The following is a 26119-nucleotide window of genomic DNA, read 5'->3' on the forward strand; positions in this document are numbered from 1 at the left end:
TGTTAGCTAACTTTAGCAATGAGTGATTGTAGTTGGTAATCTTCAGAAGACTTCACCGGAGTTAGTGGTGATTGCTCTTGTAAATGTGTTTATCGAACTGCATTTACTGTGTTCAGTATATAACGAAAATAACAAACCTGGATATAAAAAATGGAGGATGCTCACACTAACGCGTAAGACTTGAAAGTAGCGAAGATGTACGCAACCTTCACAACCATCCCGACGGTATAAGTCCACTATTGCAGCCGATTTGCTTCTTCGATAATGCCGCAACGACCTTTACTCCATCATTGTTGCAATAAGCGTGAGCTTCCTTTAATTTTTCTGGAACTGATAATCATTGGACATCACCTTAAAAGGGCGTATGCTATGACTTTTCGACCAAGGTTTGCCACGATTACGGCAAACTGTGGAGTATTTCATGTTCCGAGCAATTGCAGGCACAATTACGGCGAATGCCGGAGTTTTGTCTCGGCCAATCTTGGCCAATCTTCCTAAGTGGATGTGCTTGGCTTGACAAACGTGCGCAGGGGGCGCTGGGCAGTCGTCGCGAGGTACCCGCACACGAGCGCTAGGAATTTTCTTGGTTTTGTTAACTGCCGAGCGGTCGCGTCGAGGCCCACGGTCACGTGCGCACGCTTGGGAGTTTCATGGTGTTTTGAACTGCGGACACGAAAAATTACGATTTTCTAAGTAGCTTCGCTGTTAATAATGATATAATAGCCTGTTCTAAACACATCAATTTCTATGAGTTGAGATACTTTCTGTACATACTAAGACGGACAGGAGGGTAATTATTCTAGCAGTTTGGCCAAATCTTACTGTTACTATATACACAGACATACACGCCCACACCTGCGCACTCACGCACTGGAACGCACGCATGCGCACTCGAGAAACAGCGTAATTACACTTTGTTGGCCCTCTGCCAGCTTCTCGCCTGGATACCCGCGTAAGCAGCATAAAGGAGGCAAAAAATCTCGATCGTCCAAAGAAAAAAAGTCGAGCCAAAACAAAACAACGCAGCCGTAATATTCGCGGTGAATCCCAGCGGTAAACCTCGTCTAATTGCTCCCGTCTCTTGCATGTGCGACCGCCGTGCGTTGGCTCAGCCCAAAGCCAAATCCTCCCATCCGTCTTTGTTTACTCGTGTACAGAAGAAAAAACACGACAAAGAAGCCGGGAGTCCGAGATCTATGTCCCGGATTCTCCGGGCCTGGCCAGTCCCTGCCAGCCCCGTGCACACCTCCCAGAGCATTAATCTTGGGATTTGTCTGTTTTTTGGGATACCTTTCTCCCCCTTTTTCCTCTTTCTTTTTCTTCTACTGCCTCTTCCTCCCTTCCTGCGTTTTCTTGCTTCATCTTCTTCAACATCTCCTTGTCGTCCTCCTCAAATTTCTTCTTCTTCTGCTTCACAGTTTTCTTTTTATCCTTCGTCTCCTCAACCGAACTTGCTTAGGGCGTCATAGTCACTGTGGAGAAGATGCTCCTTAATCAGCGGAAATTTTTGGAATTGAAGCATAAGCATGTTAAGCAGTGTGAAAATTGTGCTAAATGAGGAACCAGTAAGACATCTGTTTTGTTTCTGTTCCAACAGCAGCATATAAGGAAGGCGCCGACAAGACTTGGCGCGCATGCAACGTTGCGGGTAAGGGGAAAGGGAGGCCCCACAGTATTGGAAATAATAGGCGGTACATTTTTGAGGACAGATGCTGGGGATGCTGCCGAATTGTGCCGCAAAGATGCCCACACTTAGTGACAGAGAGAGAGAACAACATTTATTGAAAGCCTGCAATTAGGAGCGAGCCCAGTAGGGGCGAGCCTCTAAGACGCGGCCACGACATCGTGTCGGCGTGCTCTTTCTGCCGCTGCCAGACCGCACGCCCCGAGTTCCGGGAGGCGTCCCGTACCCGTGGGTGTGATCCTAGGCAGCTGGCGTTCGAGAGCCTCCTGCACTTCCTGGACGGCCAGGTGTTGGGTGCTGTAGTCTGACGAGGTCATCGCGTTCGTAATGTTTGGGGGAAGCTGCGTTTGTGTGGCAGCCTCCCGCGGGTTCAGTTCACAGTTCCACAGGATGTGGGCTGTAGTTGCTTTGGCACTCTCGCACAATCGGCACACATCTGTCTCGTATACTTCGGGGCACACATGTACACCTAGAACCGGGGTTAGAAGGGACCCTGTCTGTAACTGTCGATATGTCACCGCTTCCGCGCGTGAGAGTTTCGGATGAGGCGGGGGTCGCCGTCTTCGATTAGTTCTATACCACAGCAGAATTTCCCCGTAGCTCGTGAGGGAAGTGCACTCGGGAGGCTCGTACCGTTCTGGAGACGTGGCCGAGGCGTTGGCCGCCGCGCTGTGTGTGAGCGCGTGCAGCGGCATCGGCCGTCTCGTGCGGTTGGCGAGACCCGTTCCGAGATGTAGGGACCCCATGTGTGCGGGGAACCATAGGAGAGTTACTGGGGTGTCTGTAGATTTCGCGGTACTGATCACTTTCACTGCACTGGCACACACTTTGTTTGTGGCGTAACGGAGCACTGCGGTTCGCGAATCACTGATCACTGTAGTACACTTGGGGTCTGTTATGGCCAAGGCGATGGCCATTTCTTCCGCTTGGTGTGAGTCCGCTGCGGTGAAGCTGCCCGCACTGCGAGTGTCGCCAGTGATGGCGTCCACCACTACCGCTACGTAGGTCCCTGGTCGATGTGGGTAGACCGCTGCGTCGACGTATGTGGCTCCGTTGTCATTGGCGTAAACTTATGCAATTAATATTAACGCTTGTTTCAGGATGAGGTGTAAGAGGTTTGATTTCTCTCCCCCAGAGTGTTCGCGCATGGTCTCAGCACAGTTGAAATCATTCCGGAGACCTGCACTAGAGCGTGTCTCATATACCAAGTGTAGCTACCACAGGTTAGGCATCAAAATTAGAGGACTTCTTTGTATTTTTTTATTCCCCAACATCGTGTACCACATGGTGTGGGAGCGCAAGGGCGTCAAAGAACTACAAATCATCGCACCGACATCGGAGCACTGGGAGGCCCTGCTCACCAGCGAAGTCCAGCAAACCAGCGTGGCCTGGTTACCAGGGCCATTCCTGCTGCAGCTTGAAATGGAATCCCGGAGTAGGGACGCCACCCACTCTCGACGGCCAACAATTATGCCCTTTCTCCCTATTCCATTGTGGCAATAAAGGCTTAGTCCTCCTCTTCCGTACGTGAAACACCACAATGAAAACTCAGCGAAACACCGACCGTCGCAAAACTATATAGGCCGTACAAAGAAAAGACAGAACGTGAATGATAAGGGCAGCAGTAGATAAAGAAAGTAACCCCGAACTAAATCAAGCCAACACACTTCCGGGCCGCGCTTGGGCAGTAGAATCGCTGAGCCAACCTTGCCTGTATATAGGTCAAACTGGAAGGTGCCTTAACATAGGATTATTGGAACATGCGTCAAGCTTGAAATAAGGCCTTTCACGCAATTGGCCACGCATTGTAAAGACTGCACACCCCTGTTTGAAAAGACAGTTGTTTCGTTTACACATCCCAGTAAAACTTCCGAAAAGATCGTGGAAGCACTTTATATATCTAAGTACAAAAACAATTGTGTAAGTCACCCCTGTGTGGCCTTATTTGACAAATAAATATCCATGCTATCTTTTATGTGCTGTCTGAAACCGACACATGTTTGCTGTGTGTGCTGTTAAAACTTTTTTGCGATGATGATGCGCAGTTTCGTAGGTATATAGGTTTTTAGTTTCAATCAATAAAATTTCAGTTGTTATAGTGCGCTCCTCCTTGTCGTTTTCTTCTACATCCTTGCTTGTTTTTTTTTTTTTTCGCAATCGGTGCCATGGTTAAGCAGTTACTCTGTTTCGAGCGGTTATCGAGGTTGTCACGATATGGCGGTTCCAGCTTAGTTGGCACGATCCACACAAGTAGAAATGCAGGATACCCGCCCACTGGAAGAGCACTTCTATCGCACGTTTTGGTGTTTGTAACGAAAAGCAGCGCATTATTTTTGCTGTGAGGTGGATAATGAAATCAAACTGCAGCTTTGCTCCATTCGAAAGATTACCTCGTCGGAGTTAGAGGGATGCCGAACTTAACGACCACTTCAATCAACTTAACCATATCCGAAAGAAAACGGAGGAAGGGCCAACGACTTAATCTCCAGTTTACTTGGTTGTCGTAAACCTAATCGTTCGATTGGCTTATGGCGAATCGGTTCCTTCCGGGTCCAGCCGGATTACATCCCGTTCTTGCCATCCCGTTCTTGCCATTCGGATGTAGTAACAGTACCGGCAGCCTGGTTTGGTCTGGTCCGCCAAGGACGTGACTGTAACGTTTCGTACACGTAAGCTTTGTATAGGAAGCGGGCGATTTGGAATCTGCCTTTTAAATTTGACGTTTCTCTAACTCGAGGGAGGCTTCCAACTATGAACAGGTATAGTGGGCTTTCGAATGACTGAATAAATTGATTATGCAAGGATACAACTCTGTCCTGTTGGGGATACAGGGGAAAGAATTGGGGTTAGGGGTCGATAAAGTTAATGTGTTGTTGACGAGGTGAGCCTCCATCATGGAGGACCAGAGTCCAAGCAGCACGTTGTCGCATCGTTTCTTGGGTATAGCCAGTTCTGTAGAGATGTGACGCTAGGGAATTGCGTCTTATGCGGATGCCTTCGACGACCCTACATAACCAGAGTAAGTGGCTGATCGAATGCGTTGTATTCGCTGGCGTGGTGCGCATGCCGGGAACCATGTGTACCGCCTTAGCAATGCGAACGCGCGGGCTCCGGCATGGCGGTGCATGCGTGAGGCCGTCCCACCGAGCTCAAATGCATTTATTACCTCGACGTTAACTACTGTTTCGCGTAGCGTCTTACTACTTACCTGTCGCAAAACACCAGTGAAGTCGTCGGCACAGATCAGCTGAATACCAGCTGCCGTGTTCTGGTATCGGGCACTGATTACTCATCTGTCGGCGAGTGCCTTCCCTTTCGGCCGCTTGCCGATAGATGCCGCTAGTTTCCCGCCTAACAATGCACTCACTGTTGCACTACCCTTTCACCACAATCGGCGTGGGCGTGAAAATTCACAATGTCTTCTAAAGCATTGTTTGGCTTTTGTACTGAACGACTATGCGGTAAGCAAGGTGTGGGCGCACATATGTGTTGATATCCCTGTTCGCAGGCAACTGCACTGCAGCGTAGGCATTCCTACGTAATGCCGCTTCCTTTCGCCACCGCGGCTCGATTCTCCAGTGGTGATGCGGAGTTCTCCAGCATAGAGCATGGTCACACAATGTCACTGCGATTTTTTAGAGCGTTTATTTTGCAACAGGGCATAGATAAGGGGTATAAGTTGGTGGTGATGAAAGTTTATTTGATGAAAATGAAAATGTTCACTTCGCGTATAAAGTCTAGGAGAGAACGATGATGGGGCCGATGTATCCATGCGTTGCATGCGGATGCGTCGTCTACGCGGAGGCCCGTCGCCGCAAGATGTCGCAGCCTCGTAGGACGCAAAGCGAGGCAAGACCACAGCAAGTGGTGTGTGTCAGCTACTGCATCGTTGCGGTGGAAAACTGGGCAACCGGGGATTGTAAAATAATCTTGGAAGTGAGGCCATTAGCGGGTCACGGCGGGAGTTGAGGCCACCCTTACCCGGATGCTCCGAAGCGCAACCTCCTCGGCATGGGTAAGGCCCGGGGGGATGGTGGCAGCTCACGGTGGAATTAGAGCACGTGTGCGGCGCCGGAGGTGCTCCTTCCTGTTGAGTTTGACTCCACAGCCGAAAATCGGGTGGTCTAGGCGCAGAGGACGGGCTCCGGAGCCTGTTTTTTTCACTCTGCGAGATGCGGGTGCATGCGCAGACGTGGTGGACACTGTCATGCCGGTTCGCAGTGTTGCGAAGAGAAGAAATCAGCCGCTAAACTTTTATCTGAATACCCTGTATAAAACGAAGTTGTTAGTTGTCTTCAGTGGTTCCTTGTAGGCCATTTTCACCTATGAGCCAATTTACTTAACGTATTTTTTTTTTTCAATTCGCCAGTAATGTCTTATGCGACTGTTAAGTGTACATTGAATCCTTCATCATGCACTGCTGTCTCAGGCGTAAACAGTCGTACCAAACTCAGGTATTAAAAATAATAAATAACATGAATATTTACATAAGAAGAATTATACCGATGCAGCGCTAATTATCTCTCAGAAGCATTTGATTGGGTTGCCCCAACAGGTTGGTGTTGAAGATAAACGCCTGTAACTAGATGCAAGCACAACTCGATGGATAAGCTCTTTTTATTGAGCCAGTTACCGAACGTGTGCCGTAACTGTTTCCCTAATTTCGCGCGAGTTTTCGTCATGCTGCTTTAATTTTTCTGTTTTGTATCTTTATTCAGGAATGCTTCTTGTATTCCAGTGTGTATGCATTTCGTTCATTTGCAAGTGCTTTTTGTTTCATCTCGTTTGAATTTGTGTTCAAACGAGGTAAACCTTCCTATATTATGGCCTGGCGGGCGTTAGAGGTATAGAAAAAATAAATAAATGTGGTTGAAATTTCCCTTAGACCTATTCATGTCGTCTCTTTACCGAAGTTGCTATTCTCGCCTGCCAATGCAATTAAATATTGCCTTCTCGGCGCTATCATCATTATCATCATCATCATCATCATCACCATCATGAACAGCATGGTTGTGTCCACTGCACGACAAAGGCCTCCCCCAAAGACCTCCAGCCACGTTTATCTAGCTATCTGTCTAGATAGCTAGATATCTGTCTATCTAGGTCTATCTAGGTGTAGATCTGTCTATCTAGCTATCTAGTTAGCTAGATATCGAGCGTTTATCTGTCTATAGTTATTGCAAAATGCTGCAGGGCGGGCTTTCAATGTCGGGCATGATTGGTTCACCGATTGTAGGCCAGGTGGGGGATCGCAGGGAGAAGAATAACAAATTCGAAGTATTTTGACTTGGACGTGTAGGGAAAAGGTTAAGAATCCGGAATCTAAGCCGCACTACCGTCCTTTTTTTTGTTGCTGTGTAAGAAAAGCTTTTCGTAGAAAATTTTCAAAGTATTAATGATTCCAGAAGCGGGAGCTAGCGAAAAGAGGGATTACGCAGAAACAGGCACTCTGAAAGCGCTGCTATAAAAGGGCTCAACTCCCATTTCCTTCCTTTACTCTGCTGCCAAACCATCCAGTTACCATTGCCATCTTTTGGGCTCCAGGGCCACGACTAGGCTGCAGTGCCGTGCTAAAGTGCATACGGCGTTACGCAAGCCCCTTTCTTCGTCCCCAATATGGTTAAAGAAAAAAAGAATCACGAAATTCTGGGCGAGACAGGTCAAGGAGAACATGAGGGTGGGCTGTTTCCGGGGAAGCCGTGCAATTAGCGGCGGAGCAATTAAGGGGAATAATTTATGGAGGGTATCAGGCCGTTCGCTCACGCAGGCGCCAACCGTTACTGGGGAGTTTGGGCGAAGAGCTTCGCGCGTGGTCCCGGCGCCGATTGTATCCGGCCTGGGCTTTCCAAAAGCGAGAACTCTAATCCGAGGCCCTGACGAGTGGAAAAGTCGTGGCTGGAAATGCTCTCGGGACATACGCCGTGGTTTAGGGTGACTGCTGCGACGTATCTGGCAGTGCTTCGGGTTCCACTGTACTAATTACGGTTTTCCAGTCTGGTATGATACCCCTGTTTTAGCAGAGCCGCTGTGCCGCTGTAGAATGTAAATAAACATGGTTTGGCCAGCCATTGCTGCGTTGCTCGTGTCTTTATTTAGCAGAAAAAAGTGCTTTAAATGAATGAATGAAGGACTTTATTGCAGAGAGGAGGCTATGAAGCTCTGTGGGTAGGGAATAGAAAAGAGGATTGGGAAAGGCAACACTGAGTTGTTGTAGTACATCTAAGTAATGTTCAAGCTTCACTGCAGCTATCAATGTAGCTGTCTCTCAAGGACCGGTTGGAGCAAAGCACACACACTGGCCTTCCCCTGAGGGGAGGGGGTGTCCGGCATAGTTCTTGATGGCACATTACGGTTGGGGGAGCAAGATGGATGCGCACCGGTGTTCATTTGTGACTGGTGAACTTGAAAAGGTAGTCGGTCAGCCATTAAATCATCTTATAGAGACCATTTTTTAGGACAAAGTCTGTGATTTCTTCAAAGATTTCGGGGTTGTCCCGAACATATTCGACATGTTGTAACGCCGACGTCGGAACCATGGCGCTTGTGACCAACTGCGCACGACCGTCTAAGAAGGTTGCACATGACCAAATAAGGTGGAACAAGTTTGGTGTTTCGTTGCTGCCACAGTGGGGGCACCTGAGTCAGGAAAAGCGGAAAAAATGTTTTGTAAAACTGTTTTACCTAGCGGGGTATACAGCATATATTTTTAGTGTATAAGGAGTAATCGCGAGCAGCAGCTGGGAAAAACGGCAACAAAGAAACACACGACGATAAAAACATGACAAGGCAAAACCTTGGCAAAAGGAAAAGAAAAAGAACGAACCACTTACGTGAATACAAACAAACGAGCTTTTTGCACCTGATACTCCATCACTTGTCTATAACGAAGCGTGGTTGAGCATGACACAAATAATGTGTGGTAATTTGAGATCATTAAAGCTTTGACCACAACCTCATCACTGTACCAATAAGTTTGGTTCGTGTCTTCTTCTCAGGATGCTGGTGTTATGAATTCGGAAATTCGCAACGTTTGTGCTGGTTTCAATGACCAACACAATCTTTTATTCGTGCACGCACTTCTGTGATACTCCCTATATATATCCAAGAACTGCAAAGGTATATATGTTAACCACGAACGCTAGCGAGCTACGCAACTCCCATGGTTAAATAGTAGTAGTTATCCTTATGGGGGCATGAATGACATGCGTAGTATACAAATGAAGTGAAATTGGCCTGCAAGGATAAATATTTTACAGCAGAGTGTTTTTTTTGCAAATGGAACAAATGGAATCAATTCAGTCGCGCAAGACAAATGGAGCAAGAATCCAACTCGAACGATACCATACCCTACCCTACCAAGTGGGCTGTTTACCCTACCAAGCACGCTGTCGATGTAGAGAAAGCTTGCGGGCACCAGAACCTTGGGGCTCGCAAATAAGGCAAGCAGTTAAGAACACGGCTTGTAGAGTCGTGCAACGTACCACGATGTCAGAAGAGCAGTGAGAAAGCGCGACAACCCGAATTCTGTAATTCTTTAGTTAAAAGCTCAGTGAAATTATTGGGCCTGAGGAGAAGTACGCGCTGTAATGTAGCACCTGCTGATTTTGCTGCTAAGACCACCACGCCGACGTCAATATCTCAGCTGGAGTTTTCTGAGAAAAGGTATGTTTACTTTTAAGGAAAGCTTGTTAAGTGTTGTACACCGCCCAGGCCGAGGATGCCAACTGTAAAGCGTGCTCCGCCTCAATATGGGTGTTAGTGAGGGGAAGTCAACTTGAACTGCAGGAGCAAATGATCATTCGTGGTTGTTGGCTTGCCGGTGAAAAAAGAATCGGGTAACAAATTCTACAGTAATAGAATGACCTTTATTTCCAAAATCAGCCGTAGACAAAACCCGTTTGCACTACGAGCTTTTGATTGGTTGGTTGGGGGGGGGATACATAAAAGTGCGCGGCTATTCCCACCTGCACACAAGTGTTGTAAAATTTCGGAGCTTCCCTTGCAGTATTCCCTTACAAGCTTGCTGTAAACAGAAAGTCACCGCCGTAAAAATTATCACCGCAGTAAATGACTGGAATTTACATAACCATTGGTGCACTACCCCGTCACCTGCACTACAAAGTGTCAAGGTGTCCTGCACGCTGTAACAATATAAAAAAATCGCTTTCCTTTACAAAAGGATCATATTGCCTATGAAGTACTCACAGGCGGAATTAGGGATTTTAGAGGACACTTTTAAGAAGAATTGGCTATAAAAGTATCGCAAATATTCTTTTTTTACCATCACAAAACGTATTTGCAATCGGTGTTTTTTGGGGGGTTTGTGGACATCAGGAATACATACTCGGTCAATAAAGCTAGATTGCGTCGTTAAGGTAATATTGATACCACTTTTAACGTAAACCTCGTTGAAATGAGCTATAATATTAGGAGAAAAAAGGAATAGCTATGCGACCCACTGGCTTATTTTCCGTAACAGGACCATGATGTCATATGCCCAGCTGTGCGATTGGCTGATGCCGGCAAGGGCCAGCGCAAATTAGGCACGGCTGATAAGCTTGCCGAACGAGCTATCTGAGCTTCACTTTAGGGCACATTCTCTTTATAGCAGAAGCAATTGTGGGGTGAACAATTAAAGTTACGAACGAACACATACACACTAAACCAGATAGTGCGGCACTTTGCCGGGTCACAATGCCTAACACAGCCGTCGGACACGGTCGACTTGTCTGACACAATGCTGAACAACTAGGCCCCTGGTCGAATTCTAAATGAGCATCTCGAGCGACAAAAGCTGTATTGTCTTTCCTGCGAAGCGCAGGACTTCATCAGACTCTTTAAACAGAACTCTATTAATGAACGCATCATCTTCATCACAGTCATTATCATCATCTCTTCATCGATTTCATTTTTTTATACATCTGGTGTAGCAAGCTTGGCGCCTTGGCCAGGCTAACCTCACCAGTATCATTAAAGACTATTCTCTCTGACATAAGAAGCCTGGGAACTGACGTGACCATGTTTGTCGAGTAATAGCTTACGTTTAAGGAAACTATTAGCATGAACCCTAATAAACACTCCAAAAACATTACACACCCACACACAGGAAAAGACCAGGCAGAGAAATTAAGATTGCCTCCGTTCATGATATTAAACAATACGAAAGCTAAAACCGAATATAAAAATGAGGTGTAAATTGGCGTGGAGTGCAGGCAGGCAACCATGTGAGTGCGCCGCCATATCCATGTTCAAGCGTCTGTTGCTAAGGCGACGCTGTGCGCACGTCCCCCAGATCAGGCACCCCTATTCTCCTCCATGCCTTCATGGCGGCCAGGCAGACCACGGGCCGCTACGTTACCTTGTGTTTCCGTGCATGACGGGATTCGATAGTCAGTTGTACCGCGATAGCGTTTGTTACGAAACACAGCTGGCTGGCGCCGCATCTTTTCAAAGTGCTACGAGTTGTGCCGCGCCTCCGCCAGATGGCGCCACGGGTCCCGCGACCGAGAGAAGACGCAGTGAAACATCCCCCTCGCGAGGGGCACGATCAAATGCAGAGCATTTCCGGGGGCGCACGACGTTAAGTAGTTTGCGTTACGTTAATGTTGTTGCACTTGTGGCAACTGCTGACGAGAGAGCGCTCGTCAGCAGTAATTTGAATGAGTGAACGATATAAGGCGCGTTCGTAGAGTCCCATTCTGTGTCGGCTTTTTGGCGCAGTGGGTAGAGCACCATGTACATTGCGTTCCGCCCGCAGGGTCAAGGGATCGAAACCAGGTGCCGGATAGTATTTTTTTTTATATAGTAGGGACAACGGCGGTGCGGACTACGGACGTCAACGCGGGTGGCATCGTGAGTTACTGAAATGCTCTGCATTTAAAATACGACAAGTATAGAATGTCCGGGCAGAAGCAAAGTGTGAACACTGGCACTACAGGGGTATGGCTGCGCCATCTATGAAAGTGCGCGATAAACACGATAACCAAGCGGTCGTCTGTGACATGGGAGCAGCCCTGGTCAGCAGGCTATCTTTAGTTTTAAGGCCTTTCTCTGAATACGGCATTGTCGTCGTCACGGAAATACACGATTTAACGGGACAATTGAAATTAGGCCTGAAATGTTTAATTTCTCAGCGAATAAACGATCGTTTGCAGCCGGACAGGCGCTGAGGGCACTAATAAACACTATGTTTTTTGAATAAAACAAACTTGTATATTGCCTGAATTATTAAGCAGACTATATTAGGCAAATGAAATATACTAAAATGAACGGGAACGTCGTTTAAACTATATGATAAGGACTGCACAGAAACGAAGTTGTTATTTGGGTTGGATGGTACAGATTCCAATTATAGAGGAACAGCGCGCGAACAAGATCAGAGAAGCCCAAGCGCCAAGGAATTCAATTCGGCTTCCCTTTGGAACAAATGATTTTAAAATTCACCACACAACCGTCGTAACATTAGGCGATGACATTTTTCGTTTAAGCTGTACTGGTGACGGGGTTTCCAGGGTATTTTATGACGAACATTGTTAAGAGTGACGACAAAGCCTGGTAGTCGCACGATGCATGAAGTCACGGTGCGATGCACAGTTCTACTTGTATATTGTTCGACGGGAGTCTTATGTTCACTACTCCTTGTTCGCGGCATCGTCTGCAACAATACGAAGAAAAACCAAGAGGGCGGACGCATGCACGTTCACAGCCTCAGTTTTGCTTGCGGTCGGGCTGACATTTGTTGGGTACAGCATCTAATCATAATTTTTCATCAAGGCAAAGTGCAATATTGCTAACAATAATGCATTCTGCATGGGAAACACTCCAAATAATCTGGAGTGGCTGCAAACACCGCACCAGCGATGGTGCCAAAATATTCGCTTGTTTGGAGGGGACGTCCAGGCGGCTGAGCCGAGTGATCAATAATACTTTGATCAAGATGGGGGCTTATTCCCGTTCAGGCAGAGGTTGTGAAAGAGGCAGCACTTGCGCAAGAGGGCAGTTCGAGAGACGCAATCACGTTCGTCTGCTTCAAGTAAGCTTAAGTGCGGTTTTGACCGTCGACTGAGAACAAAAACAGGCGCAAAAGACGCGACGCTGCAAGCGCATTAGTTATTATTTAGTGAGAATACAAACTGCGCGAAAGAAACAGGTTTGGTAAAAGGGAGAAAAGGAGGCGGTCATTTTTTAAATTGTTGTTTCTTTTTCTTTTTCACGCTGCATGCTAGTGCCTGAGTTTGTTGTGGGACGCCTGCAATGGTTATCAACCGGGTGAAACTAGCAAACGAAAGAACGTTTAAAATATTTAAAGAAAAAAAAAACAAAGGTGGCGATAAAGATTTATTATCAGATATTTCTGAAAAAAGATCGCGTGCTCACGGATTACGTTATAATTTGTTTATAAGTTACACCTGTAGCGGTGGCTCGGTGACTCTTTCGTTGAGCACACGGTAGCGATTAATATTCGCGGTGTCTTTTATGAAGGGAAAATTAATAATTTTTCTTTTTCTGGATGTCCGCTGCCCGTCAAACGATTCTGTAGCAATCCGTTATCACGTGTCTTATTGTCCAGTTCGCGTGCTCTGTACCACCGGCCTCTGAACGCCAATCCAACTTATTTACGTGGTTGTCGTACCACGCAGTCAAATGCTAATAGAGCGGGGTTATAACTGCGTGTATCCCATTTAACGAGAACGTCTGAGCTAGCCGCGCACGTACACTTTTCGCAAAAGAGAAATTGAAAGGAACCATCTTCGTGAAAGTTACGGAACATGCACTACAGCTTCGTCTCGCCCTCATATACTTCGACTACTCATAAGCTGCTTATGGGCGACTCTTTCAGTAGGACGTCGGCTTATTCCTAAGCCTAACGAGTGCTCGGATGGCGCATGCCTGCGCTTCGCTTCAAGCAATAACATTGTATGCGTCATTCCTAACAAAGCACTTTAAGCACTTTTCAATTAAGAGAATTCAGCATGTAGCGCTAGTAAAAACAATGACGTGCACGTAAAGCAAGCAAAGGAGAAGCAGACCAATAACAGTGGCGGAACAAATGTGTCCTGTGTGCGATTGAAGAAATTTTATTCAATTTCTGAGCAAAGCATCGCTTGCTGTAAGGTGGCGGTCATCAAAAGAGAAATATTGCACCAAACGTTCCGGCCTGCCACCAGTTATTTTTGAGCCCTGCTGATCTGTATTGATTGACTGATTGATTCTGGGGGTACAACGCGCCGACGCTGCACAGGCGATGAGGCGCGCCGCAGTAGAGGGCTCCGGATTAATTTTGACCACCTGAATCTTTAACGCGCGCCGAAAACGTAAACACACCGGCGTTTTCGGTTTGGGACTGCATCAGAAAAGCTGCCGCCGCGGCAGGGAATCGAACCGGCGTCCTTGGGTCCTGCTGATCTTACCGGCAACGCCCTTCAAAACCTCTAGTTAACTAACCGCGCGTACTGGTGGCAACGTATGCTTGTACTGTGATCACTCGTTTTAACAACACTTTATTTGAAATACCGCTTGATTATAAGTGTCAACTGTCCCCACTGCAGGGCTATAGAGCACATGACCGCTTTTAGTGAACTATCGCTTATAATAAAGCCGCTCTTCTATCCGAAGGAATACTCTATATTGAGGGTCTTGTATATGTCTGTAATTTCACCTGGACAACCAAATAGAGACGAAACAAGTATCTGGAAATCTCGTCTGTGCCGGCGTTATAACTTCGTAGTTGAAATTTTGCGATGACAAGCGGGTGCAGCTGAAGATTCAGATTAAAACAGCGTGTAAGCAACTCAGAGTAGGCGGATGGGTCTGCAATTCCTGAGGTAGTTGGGATTTTCCTTCTTATGAAGCAGAATAATATTGACGTTTCTCCAGCCTATGTGCACTTTTTGCGTGTTAAAACATTCCCAAAATCGTACAGCAAGCTTTTCGAGTAGAATACCTTCTCCCTCTACCATCCTAACACCTACCTGCTCGTTCCTACCTCTACCGTATCCGACACTCGCCAGGATGTCCCGATTGTCCCGAACCATACGCTAATTTAGAACATTGCATTTTCTCCTGCTCCATTGCAATTGAATCGCCCCATTTTCCCCACCCTCCTCCTTCAACGTGGCGGACTTGGCTAGCCTCAGGCCAGCTCACGGACCAGTTGGCGTTAGTGAACCTGGCCCGGAACATTCTCGACGCTTAATGTTGCGTTCGAATAAAGTTTTTTCCTCCACCTCCTCCTAGTTCTCCCTCCTTCAAAATATCCACAGTTATGCCATCGTCACCTGCAGCTTTTCCTCTTTTAATGACCTTGAGAGCCTTTCTTGCCTCCTCTTCAGTTACTAGTGGTTCATCGCAAGTTGAGCTTGTACTCTCAGTAGTTTCCTCTGGTCTAACGTCGCTGGCGTACAGCCTAGTGTGGAATCATTCTTGTACCTTTATTATCTCGTCCAAGTTGTGCTTAATGTTGCCCTGCTCATCTCTGAGTGCTCACATCCCGCCTTTGACGATGGCTAGCTTCCTCTTAGTTGCTTTCAATGTTCCCCCTGCTTGAAGCGTTTCCTCAATCACTGCCAAGTTATATGCCCGAATGCCGGTTGTCTTACTTCTGTTAATCAGTTTCGACACCTCGGCTAATTTAATTCGATCCGCCGTGCTTGGCACTTTCATGTTCATATGTTTTCAACTAGTTCCTTCGTTTTCTTAGTTTCCCAGTTTGTTCTCTACATGTTGCTTCTCCCACATGTGCTGCTGGTACACTGAGCGTCGATGTTAGGTTGTTATTTAGCCTGTCTACAGTGACCTCGTCTTGCTTGGCCAGGAGCACGAATTTGTTTTGAAGAGTTATTTTAAACTCCTGCGGTCTGGCTCTTACTCACTCTATGCAGGTTTTTGTAGTTTTAACGAGTTTCGTCTTTTCTCTTTTAAGATTCAGCCCTAGCTGGCATCTAGCCATCCTACAATCCCTCTTCCGAATCTCACTTAGCATCTACGTCTTCAAAATGCCTGGGTTGTCACATAAAATGAAGTCAATTTCGTTTTTTGTTGCACCATCGGGACTTTTCCATGTCCATTTCCTATCCTTTCGTTTGTAAAACAAGGTGTTAATCAACCTCAGGTTATTCCTCTCTGCAAATCTCACCAGTGTATCTCCTGGACTGTTGCGATTGTCTATCCCGAAGTTTCCCAATGACCTTTCTCCATTTTCTTCTTACGATCTTAGCGTTAAAGTCTCCAATCGCAATCGTGAACCGTGGTGTTGCCTTCTTCATTGCTTATTCGACGTCCTTGTAGTCGCTGTCTACGGCTTCGTCATCAAAGCAGTTTGTTGGCAAATAGGCGTGTACTACCTTTAATCTGTGCTGCTTGTTTAGCTTGACAACGACGGCCGCGACTGTCTCGGTAATGCTGAAAAACCTCTCCACGTTTCCTGGCACTTCTCTGTGGATTAAAAATCCCACCCCGTGTTCTTTCTTCTCTTGGGGTCCACTGTAGCACAGAATATGCGTGCTAGTGAGATGAATGAAAGCTTCTCCTGTCATTCTAACTTCGATTAAACCTATAATATCCAACTTAATGTAAGAGAGCTCTTCTAGTAGCACAGCTAAGCTTTCCTCGCTAGACAGAGGGCGTGCGTTGAACGTTGCTAGGGTGGAGTTCCAACGGCGGCCTGTACAGACCCAGATGTTCTTACCACCCTATTACCCGGTTTTTAACAGACAAGGGCGCACGGAACGAGCTCGCTTAAGTAACAAGGACAATCACCATTTAACATGCACTCGATACACAGATGCATCACCCTACCCTATTCAGTGCAACTGTCAGATATATGGCGTAAGCATTATTTGCATGGGCTGATATCCGCTCATACATCCTAGATATGCATGCCTTAGAGAGGGCCTAGGGTTTTATAAATCTCGTATCCGGCGTTCCAAATGAAGTGACAGACTACTGAGGGAAGAGGGGGTGGCAGTCGTCAAATAATGCCTGCGCAATAACAAACACTACGTGCTGCGAACGATCAAGGCAGCCATACTTTGGTTTTAGGTTTAGGTTGTCGTTTTTCCAAATAGAACTCCCGCCATTCTCACGGTGCGTTTCTGTTTATTCTCGATGAGCGTAATACATCCCTGAACTGAAAGTTACGCTTAAAGGAGCATAACAATCTGTATTCTAAACTCTGAACCCTTATTTGAGAATTCGAGCAACTGCCAACTCGTCTATGTACGCTATCATTATGGTAGACATCCATTGTTATGTGGATTGGTATTCAAATCGTGCTTTCCCGCCAGGGCGGCAGTCGGAAAATGTCGTGTCTCTACAAAGCCAGGTGAATATCGCACAAGCCATTCAAAATCAGTCAGAAGTGCTTGTACTAACATTTTTTTTAAATTTAAATAAATTCTAATGTATTCTTCGCTATCGAATATTTACGGCGTCATTCAGACACGAGTATCAACGCTCGCGAATTTCATAAGCGTGAATCGCAAAAGTATCATGACACGGCTGGCCGGTCAGGTCACTAAAGGAATTCAATCTATATACGAACAGATCGGCCCGCTGCTCGCCTTCGCAGTAGCCGCACTACAAAAGCGAACGTTCGCAATAATGCCACGAGTCAGCTCTCCAGGAGTAATGAACTTCCGGCTGCCCGAACAGGCGTGCACACTTCGACGGTTTCGGCTCCGAAACGTGAGATGCCGCGGGCGCGTCTCCCATTGTCTCCCCGCAACAACAAACACCACTCGTGGCGTTCGCAACGCGGGGCCGGGGAAAAAGTGTTTCACCCGACATTTGTCTCTCCCGGGGTGGAGGGCTTCCCTTTCAACGCTTCTTCAATGCCTCTTCGAGAGGAGGCGTCCACTCAGAGACAATAGAGGCGATGTCAGCGCGCTGGAAAATACGTCTCCCCGTTTCCATGGGGACGGTGGTGAGTCATTTCAGGTCGGCTGCACCCGGGCCGATAAATCGACCTCCTCCGGGATCGGCTATACCAATTGGCTCGTGGATTCAACGCGGATCGACTCCTGGCGTGCTGCTCTGGCGACGATGCCGCCTCGCGGGCGCTCCAGTGTCCGAATGCGGAGGCCCAGTCATCAGTCAGGGGAGTTCCGCATGGACGCCGATCGAACGCCAACTAATGGACGAATTTTCCTCCTCTGCTGTACTTCGTTTTGGTAGGGAACGTCGAAGACAGCCGCATCATCGGCTGTTTTGTGTCGGCACTATTGACGGGTTGTAAATGGGGTATGCTGAGTGATTTTTTCATCTGCGCTTTGGTATCATGTTTATACAGTCGTTCTGTACGTAGAAAGGGCGGACGAGAGTGTACCGCAAGCAAAGCAAAATGCGGTTTAGGGCGCGAAACTGCTTTATCGGGTTCGGAAAAAGAAATCACGACTCATATTTGCGCATAATTCTTTATTAAATACTTATTGACGGACGGAAGTGTCATTTCAATCAGCTGTAAGATACGTTTTCTCTAAAAAATATCCCAGGGCAACCATGTGCGCTCCGTGTAGGGAGTTCATAAGAGAAAACATTCATTGTGGGGCCTAATTTTGGTTAAAAATCATATTGCTATTCTTCTTCATCTTTATGTAAGGCCTCAAAGATACTTAATAAATATGTGGTATAAAAAGCTTCGCTTCAGAACGCCGTACAGCTTAACGCAGTATTCAGACCGACGAATTGATTATGTTAAACCAGAAGAGATAAAATCTTGAATAACAATGCTATTCGAAGAGGGACTAACTTGTTTTTTGCAAAAAAAGATAACAAAATAAAACGAATGCAGACAGTGTGGTATAGCTGCACACGGGAAAGGCTGCTAAATGTTGCAAAGCCCATACGAGTTCGGCAAATACTGCTGACAGGCACTCAATTTTCGAGGTTTTTACTGCGTTAAGTAATGTCTCTTGTGTCTCTATACCATCCAAACGCCGGCTGCCGTTTTTGTGCGTTGTCTACATGCCTTCTCTGCTGTTTGGTGTCTATTCTCGGCCTCTGTACCTACTTATTCCGCACTCAGAGCTTCGCATTTTGACTAACGTTACGACAGAGGAGATATCAGAACTTGCGTCGTCACTCATTGTGACGTAGTTACTTCTGTTGGCGTTCTTCTTGTTATGTCACGTCTGGCTGTATTTAAATGTCGGTAATTAAAAATGTGCATCAGCCACTGTTGCTCATACGAGCTCTGAACGCAATGGTTCTGCAGCGACCTTGTGTTGACGTAGATTTGACCTCTAGCGTTGCTCTAAAAGGTCGTATGATGGAAGTGGTACCTTGTAAATGACCTTGCTGACTTTAATAACACATTTAACATTCTTTGCAGAGTTGTCTGAGCATCTGTGAGTTCTTAATCGCTTGCGGTTGAACGACAGCGATTACGAACACACCTTCAGATAGACAGCTTTCGCTGTCAGAACGGTTCTATCATAATGTAAGCGTAACAAAACCTTCGACTCAGTTCCAGCAATCTTTAACAAAGCGGGCGTGTTTTAAGGACCAAGTTAAGCCATCGCAAGCCCGATATTTCGAATGCAGAGAACTAGTAACCCGCGATAATTCACAGCACAGGACCCCGCGCTTGTATTTAATTATTTGTAATTTTTTTAGCATGCAGCGCCGCTGGCGCGGGCTAGATATGAAAATGCGAAGTATAAAAAGGGTATAAAAACCGCGACATTTGCTTATTGCGTATAACCGGAGGCAACGAAAACCGAAGGCGTGTCCTTTCCAAGAACATGTAGATTATGAGCCCTGGGAAACGTTCATGTTGGTTAAGCATGTCGCCCAGGCACGCACATAGACTTGTACAGTCAAGAACAAATTAAATGATAACACGAAAATATAAAACAGAAAAATGGTGTTCGTTATGGTTCAATAATGGCGCCACATAGGTGCATTTGGATAGTCACATTTCCCATCTTTTGTAACTAAACAACGCGTCATTTTGAGCTGCATGGAAATAAATCGCGCTATTTGTGTGTTATGGTTTATATTTTCGTGTTTGAGTTTCATTTGTCAATGACTACATTGCGCGCGCATGGAGATAACCATGGGCTGAGTGTGCGTGTTTCGAACACGAGAAGGCGAGCCTACTAATTCCAAGCGCGTGGGCAGGATCGTGCGATTGGGCATGTAAGGACAGGGTTATGCATCTTGCCGGCAAACCGGAAAGGACACGTTGGTTCCGTACCAGCGATAGGAGGTAATGTGAGGTACGGATGCACAGAAGTTGACGCGTTATCTACGCACGCCAGGGGAGCAACTTATTCATTGCGAAGTGGTTATAAAGAACATGCTGGCTGCTAATGTATAGTCGGTACCAACATCGTCGTCGTTGTGGTCGTCATTTCGATATGGTGTGAAGGGTTAGTGGAGCATTGGCAACGAAGATGTACTTTAAGGTATGCTTGTGCGTGCGTATGTTCCACTGCGCAGATGAATGCCTATGCTCATGTTTGTGTGCTTCTCTCTCTCTCTATCTCTGCGTCTGTGCGTGCGTACGAGTGGCCCACTTAGATGGCTCACGTTTACCTCTCATCGAACCAAAAAACAAGAATACCCCTTTACGTGCAGTTGTCCCCACCTAAAAGAGGACCAGAGGCTTTGAAAAGATCCGCAGATTGCCACTGAAGTAAAACGTACAGTTAGAAGTAGCGTCGTCTCCTCGGACCTCAAACTAAAACGGTCAGAATAACCACCGCCTCTCTTTGGGTGCTCAAAAAAGGCGGTATTGTTTGAGATCAACATAGAAGCTACATTTTTGAAAAGCTTGCATCCAACTGGCGCCGATCGCCTACAAATGATCATAAGAAAATTCTTCAGTCGTTCCCGCCCGACTACTGCAGTCAATGTCTTCACTGAGAGCATCCCTCTACACTGCAACCACAAGTTATAGCGGCAGGGTTGTGCACCCATAGATGAGGAAAGGATACGAAGCGAGGAAGGGAAGAGACAGGAATGAAAGAAGGAAGAGACGGTACAGGAAAAACAGAGAGGTTAACCAGAGAAAACTCGGGTTGGCTACCCTACAGTTGGGAAAGGGGGGATTGGAAGAGAGAGAGAGAGGGAAGAGGCAGGGATGCGTGAGCTCTTAATATGGAAACGAGATGGCCATTCGCCGGCGCCCTGCCATCTTGATTTATATCTGCCCCCAGCGCGTCCTCCCTTTTCACGCCACGGGAGGTTTAGGGAGAGATCCGGCGGCCGGCCTTTTAGAAACGGCCACTTCTTCATGTGGCGCCAGAAAACGACCTCTCCGGCGCTATTCAACCGTCTCCCTTCCCTCCTCCGGCTCGAGGCGCGACGCTGCGATCGAACGGGAAACGGGGCTCCACCTACAGCAGCCATGAGAGGCGGACAGTCTCGTCGACGCATCTGCACCGACGCCGCCCTCGTTCTCTGAGACGCCCGCGCTGCTGCCGCACTTTTTTGCCTTGTTCTGGCTGAAAGTTTTTGCTTTTTCCTTCTCTTCATCATCGAGACGGCGCAACAAAGCGTCGTGTCGAGACATGAGGTCGTGTGATGAGAGTTGTCCGTTTTCCGATGATGTCTGCTGGTCAGCAAAATGCTGGAAGTTGACTTCAGTTTCGATATTTTCGTTTTTTCGGCGTCAACTCAGGTTTTGTACTGCAAGATATTGCGTCTGATAGATGACGTAGGGGCAGTGAAGGCCCGTGTGAACTTGCTTCGAGCCAAAGTGAGCGCAATAAATTCAGTGCGTGCCTAGAAGAGCGAAATATCTGCTAAAAGAAGTTGATATTATCGGACTTTAATGATTAGTCGTGACTTTCTTAACACCCTACGTCGAGGATTACCGGGCTCTACTGGGTGTGGTGTAGCAACCCGCGTAAACCCAGTTTAGCGCAGAGAATAACTGTTGTATTGAAATAGTATCCTTGCCGGAGAATACGTCGGAACTATCCTGTGAGAAAATTTCGGACCTTTTTTCAACCGAAAAACACATTCGAATGAACAGTGGTTACAAGACGTTACAAATTTGAAGGTACAAGAAAAATGATATTTTTTCTGATTTCTCGGCTATAGAACATGCCTAGTTGGTTGGGGAACTTTTCAAATCTTGAGTTCCGTGTAAAAGGGGCGGGAATTAAACGTGTGCAAAAAGCACAGGCCGCCTCTGGCGCAGGTTAGAAGACATATTAGTTCACATGCCGAAAGGTGTGCTTTAGTGGCTTTCATATAACTTGTAAAGGTTAAAAAAATTGCAGAAATTCCGAGAATTGTCTCCTAATCCGTACCATTCTTATGCCGCTTGCTTAAGAGGGAGAACTTTACAGCCATTTTCTTTTGTGTTTTTAGATCCAGTCCGACCAATGATCTTCATTTACGGTATTATAACGATTACAGGTGCAACTCCGTGAAATATGCCTTATTGTGGGAATGCAGGGCGTTACGCCATTCAGGATTTTCCATAATGTTTCATTTCTCTTATTTTTTTCTGTCTCAAAATTTCGTTCGGCCAATTATCTCAATTTACGCTAATATATCAACTACAGGTCAAACTTCTGCAAACTCTCCATTATTGTGGAAATTAGAGCGTTACACGGTAAGCTTTTTTGAGAACTCTTTTTTTAATTTCTCATACTTTTTTTAATTTTTCCAAATGTCGTACAACCACTTATCTTCATTCGCGCTATTGTAACAATTACAGTTGGAACTTTTGCGAAAATCTCCATTACTGTGGAAATGCAGGGCGTTACACGGTTCGCCATTTTCCGTAATTTTTTAATATTTTCTATTGTTCTAGTTTTTCAAAATTTCGTTCTACGATTCATCTCTATTTACGCTATTATAACAATAACAGGTAAAACGTTTTCGAAATTTGCATTATTGTCGAAATGAAGGGCATGGTTCCCAATTTTTCGTTATTTTTTATAATTTTCTTATTTTTATTTTTTTCAAAATTTCGTTCAACCAATAATCTCTCTTTACGCTATTAAAAAGATTATCGGTAGAAATTTTATGAAATCTGCATTATTGTGCGGAGGCAGGGACGCTTCGCCATTGCTCGCCATTTTTCGTTCAGCATTTCCCGTATATTTTATTTTTTTTACTTTTAGGTTTTTGAAAATTTTGTGCCGCCAGTTATTTCTATTCATGCTATTAGAACGATTACAGGTAAAAGTTATGCGATGTCTGCCATTTTGTAGAAGTCCAGGGTGTTTTTCGGCACTGGCTGTGGGTGTGCTCGCATCACGCTTTATTCGTTTGTTTATTTCACATACCGGAAGCCGTCTGGGCTTTTTAGACGGCTGTGGGATACAAGAATTGTTTTCGTTTGTTGGCCTTATTCTAGACGCCTCTGATCGCAACGCTAGCTTATTGTCCTTCTTGTGCGGCTGTTTGTGTTTTACGTTCGTTGCACGTTTCAACTGGATCACAAGCTCACTGCGCAAATGTTTCAACTTTTTTATTCACCCCTGAATTCTACCAGCAAGCTAACTTTTTCCGCAAATAAATCCAATCAAAATAAATCGATTCATTTTTTCATAGCGGTGAATACCCCGGCATAGGGACGGTGTTACCTCAATACAAGGAGACGTCGGGCTCGATGAACAACTAGAGTGCCTTTCTTTTGTCACTGCTATGATGCCGATACGCGTATCCCATATGAACACTAGCGGGGTTCTAAATTTCCCACGTCGTAAACTGCGTTTTCCGGGTATGAGGGACCCGATCCATTTGCACTACTGTGGTATAACTCAAGATACGAGCCTAAGCAATTTGGATTGGGAACGTGCCCTTTTCGAGATCTGCTCTCTATGCGCACCACGGAGGTGCTCAAGGTGAAGTCTCATCAACGGAAATGTCCTCTTCGCGCACACATCCGACGTGGTCGTGTTCGAGATGGCGCCGCCTTGTGGCGGGAAAACGATCCGGCTTTTCTCGGCTACATTCGCGCGGTGCTTTTGCAAATAGCCAACCGAAGCCAACCAAAGCCAGCAGATCGTCTGCATCCTTTCTCGCAGACGACACGGCGGCTGGCGTCGCCTGCACCCCCAATATTTCGCGCAGACGACAATGACCGCCTGCGGCAACACCGCGCATCCTTCTCGGCAATGCCGAACACGCCGTTTCCTCCCGTTAGGGCTTCGAGAAGGTAGGTTTTGGGAAGAGGGGAGGCCAGTGTCGCCGCATAGCAAGCTCGGTCGTTCTGGTACAGGCGGTCTTTACGGTCGCGTTATTATCGGACGTTATTATTGGCTTCCTCTTCGGCTCGCCTCGCGCAACACGGAAACGGCGGGAACCCGGCGCAACGATCGCCGCGCCAGGTGGACCGGAAGTCATCGCGCGATGATGATGGCGATGGCGATGCAGCGGCCGTCGTCCGGGGACTAATGGGAGCGATAAGCGCGTGCGGAAGGGTGTCCTCGTCGTGCGCCGTTTCGGCCTCGCGTGCGTGGAATGCGAGCTCGTTGTAACAGGAGCTTAACGTTATGGGGGGGCAGGGAACGAGATTGGGGAGGACGGCGACGTGGAATGCCGAATTACCGCTTCCTGGGGAACGATGTTCTGCGCGCTGGCGAACGGGGTGTATCGGTCGCTCGCTCCCCCTCCGATGTGTAGTTCCGCATCGAGCCTGGAACCGCACCTGCCTCCCTCTGACGACCGTGAAAAAAAAGCGGCTTTTTTTGTTTCTTTTTTTAGGAGAAAGCGAATCTATGAGCGTGGAGGACGGTTGTGTGCGGAAGTCATTTAACAAACAAGCTCCCGGAAAGAAGCGGAAAGTGATCGTGGTGCGCTGTAATGGGACGAGCGATTATCCTAATTTCCCAGGTCGCCGCGTAATGAGGCAGCTTCGAGAAATCACAAAATGGCAATAAATGCACTGAAATTTTTAATTGTGTCTGCGATACTTCAGGCATTCTGCAAACGACAATTCTTATAAACCCTTGTTTGGTGCTTTTTTTTAGTCGGTGTGCGTGCACTGAAAACGCCAAAAAAAAAAACACAAGAGCAGGGTCCTAATTCAAGAACTACAAAGCGTATGAGGTCCTATGACTGCAGTTTTCTTCGTGGTTCCAAAAAAATATATTTGAAGCAAAGCCAGCGGTTTTAAAAAGTTGTTGACACCACCCATGTCCACAAAAGCTGACAGTTCTAGATGCCGTCGTCACAGATTTGCTGTTATTAAAAGTAATAACGACACACTATATTATAATACAAACGAAAGAAGTACAAGTCAACAAAACACTGAATAAAATTCGATGTAAAGACGTTGAAAAAATTTCAGCATTTAAAGTTGTATCAGGCAGGTCTACTTGGGCAATCAAATCGCTTGTCAAGCAAAGCGCATGCAGGATAGTCACAGAGGGAAAATGTGCTTTAAATAATTGCATTCTCATAAAACTATCGTGGAAGCCTAGGTACAATTAATCCAAAAAAAATTACAGATGTTTTGGCCATGAAATATCATACCGAAGGAATAAGAGGGATTATGCCAGTTTACTGCGGTTGATCACACCTATTCTGAATGCCAAAAGTTTTGCTATCACCTTGACTTTTAAACGCGATATTCTCTAGTCACAATAATTAGTCGGTGCGCCGTTATGTACGTGAAGTACGTGTCATTTACCATCTATCATTATTCATTAACCACGCATCTGTTATCTGTATCAAAGAATCTCGGGCCATTTCAACTAATGTGAAACGTGGGGAGGAACGAAGCGTGCAGGGTATAAGTGTATTCTTGGCGCCTTGGCGTTTCGGCCAACGGAGATGAAACCGTTGTAGGGTAGAAGTATACAGTTTGCTGTAAACGTCTCGTGTCTTTAAGAACGAAGCGTTCCAGCGCAATACGTAAGCAAGTGTCCCTGTGTTCTCTTAGTACACGTAACGAAGCGTTCCAGCACGAGGCGTAAACGAGTGTCCCGGTGTTTTTTTAGTACGCGTTACAAAGCGTTCTAGCGTAAGGCCTAAACAAGTGTACCGGTGTTTTAGTACCGTGACTACATAAGACGGCGGTTACGACGACGTCATGGGACGCCAAAAGCCCGAGTCCTAAGGGGCTTCGCACCAAATAATACGTCACTTGTGCTCTTCAGCGGGACCGTTTACGACGGCCAGTAGTCGGACATATCGCAGCTGGTGGGCTTCACCGCAACTCCCCAACAGGACGGATTGGCGTGACAAAATATGCGAATTTGACGAAAGACGGCCCAGAGTGCGATTAGAGTAAAAGGTAGAGTGCACGCTGCGACAACAGCGCCCATGCAGGCCTTGGGTTGTTGCCAATTCGCAGATTCCTTTTTAGTGGCGAAACCCCCTGGGCTCTGCTGCTGTTGGCGTCTCCTGTCGTAGTCGTAATCATCGTCTCATGTAGTCACGGTACTAAAACTCCGGGAAACTCCTTTACGCCTCGCGCTAGACAGCTTCGTGCTTCAAAGACAAGAGACCTTTACAGCGAAGCTC

The sequence above is a fragment of the Haemaphysalis longicornis genome, unplaced genomic scaffold (assembly GCF_048455015.1).
Source record: "Haemaphysalis longicornis isolate Haplotype H1 unplaced genomic scaffold, Haemaphysalis longicornis Haplotype H1 scaffold_12, whole genome shotgun sequence".
In the NCBI taxonomy this organism is placed as follows: Eukaryota; Metazoa; Arthropoda; class Arachnida; order Ixodida; family Ixodidae; genus Haemaphysalis; species Haemaphysalis longicornis.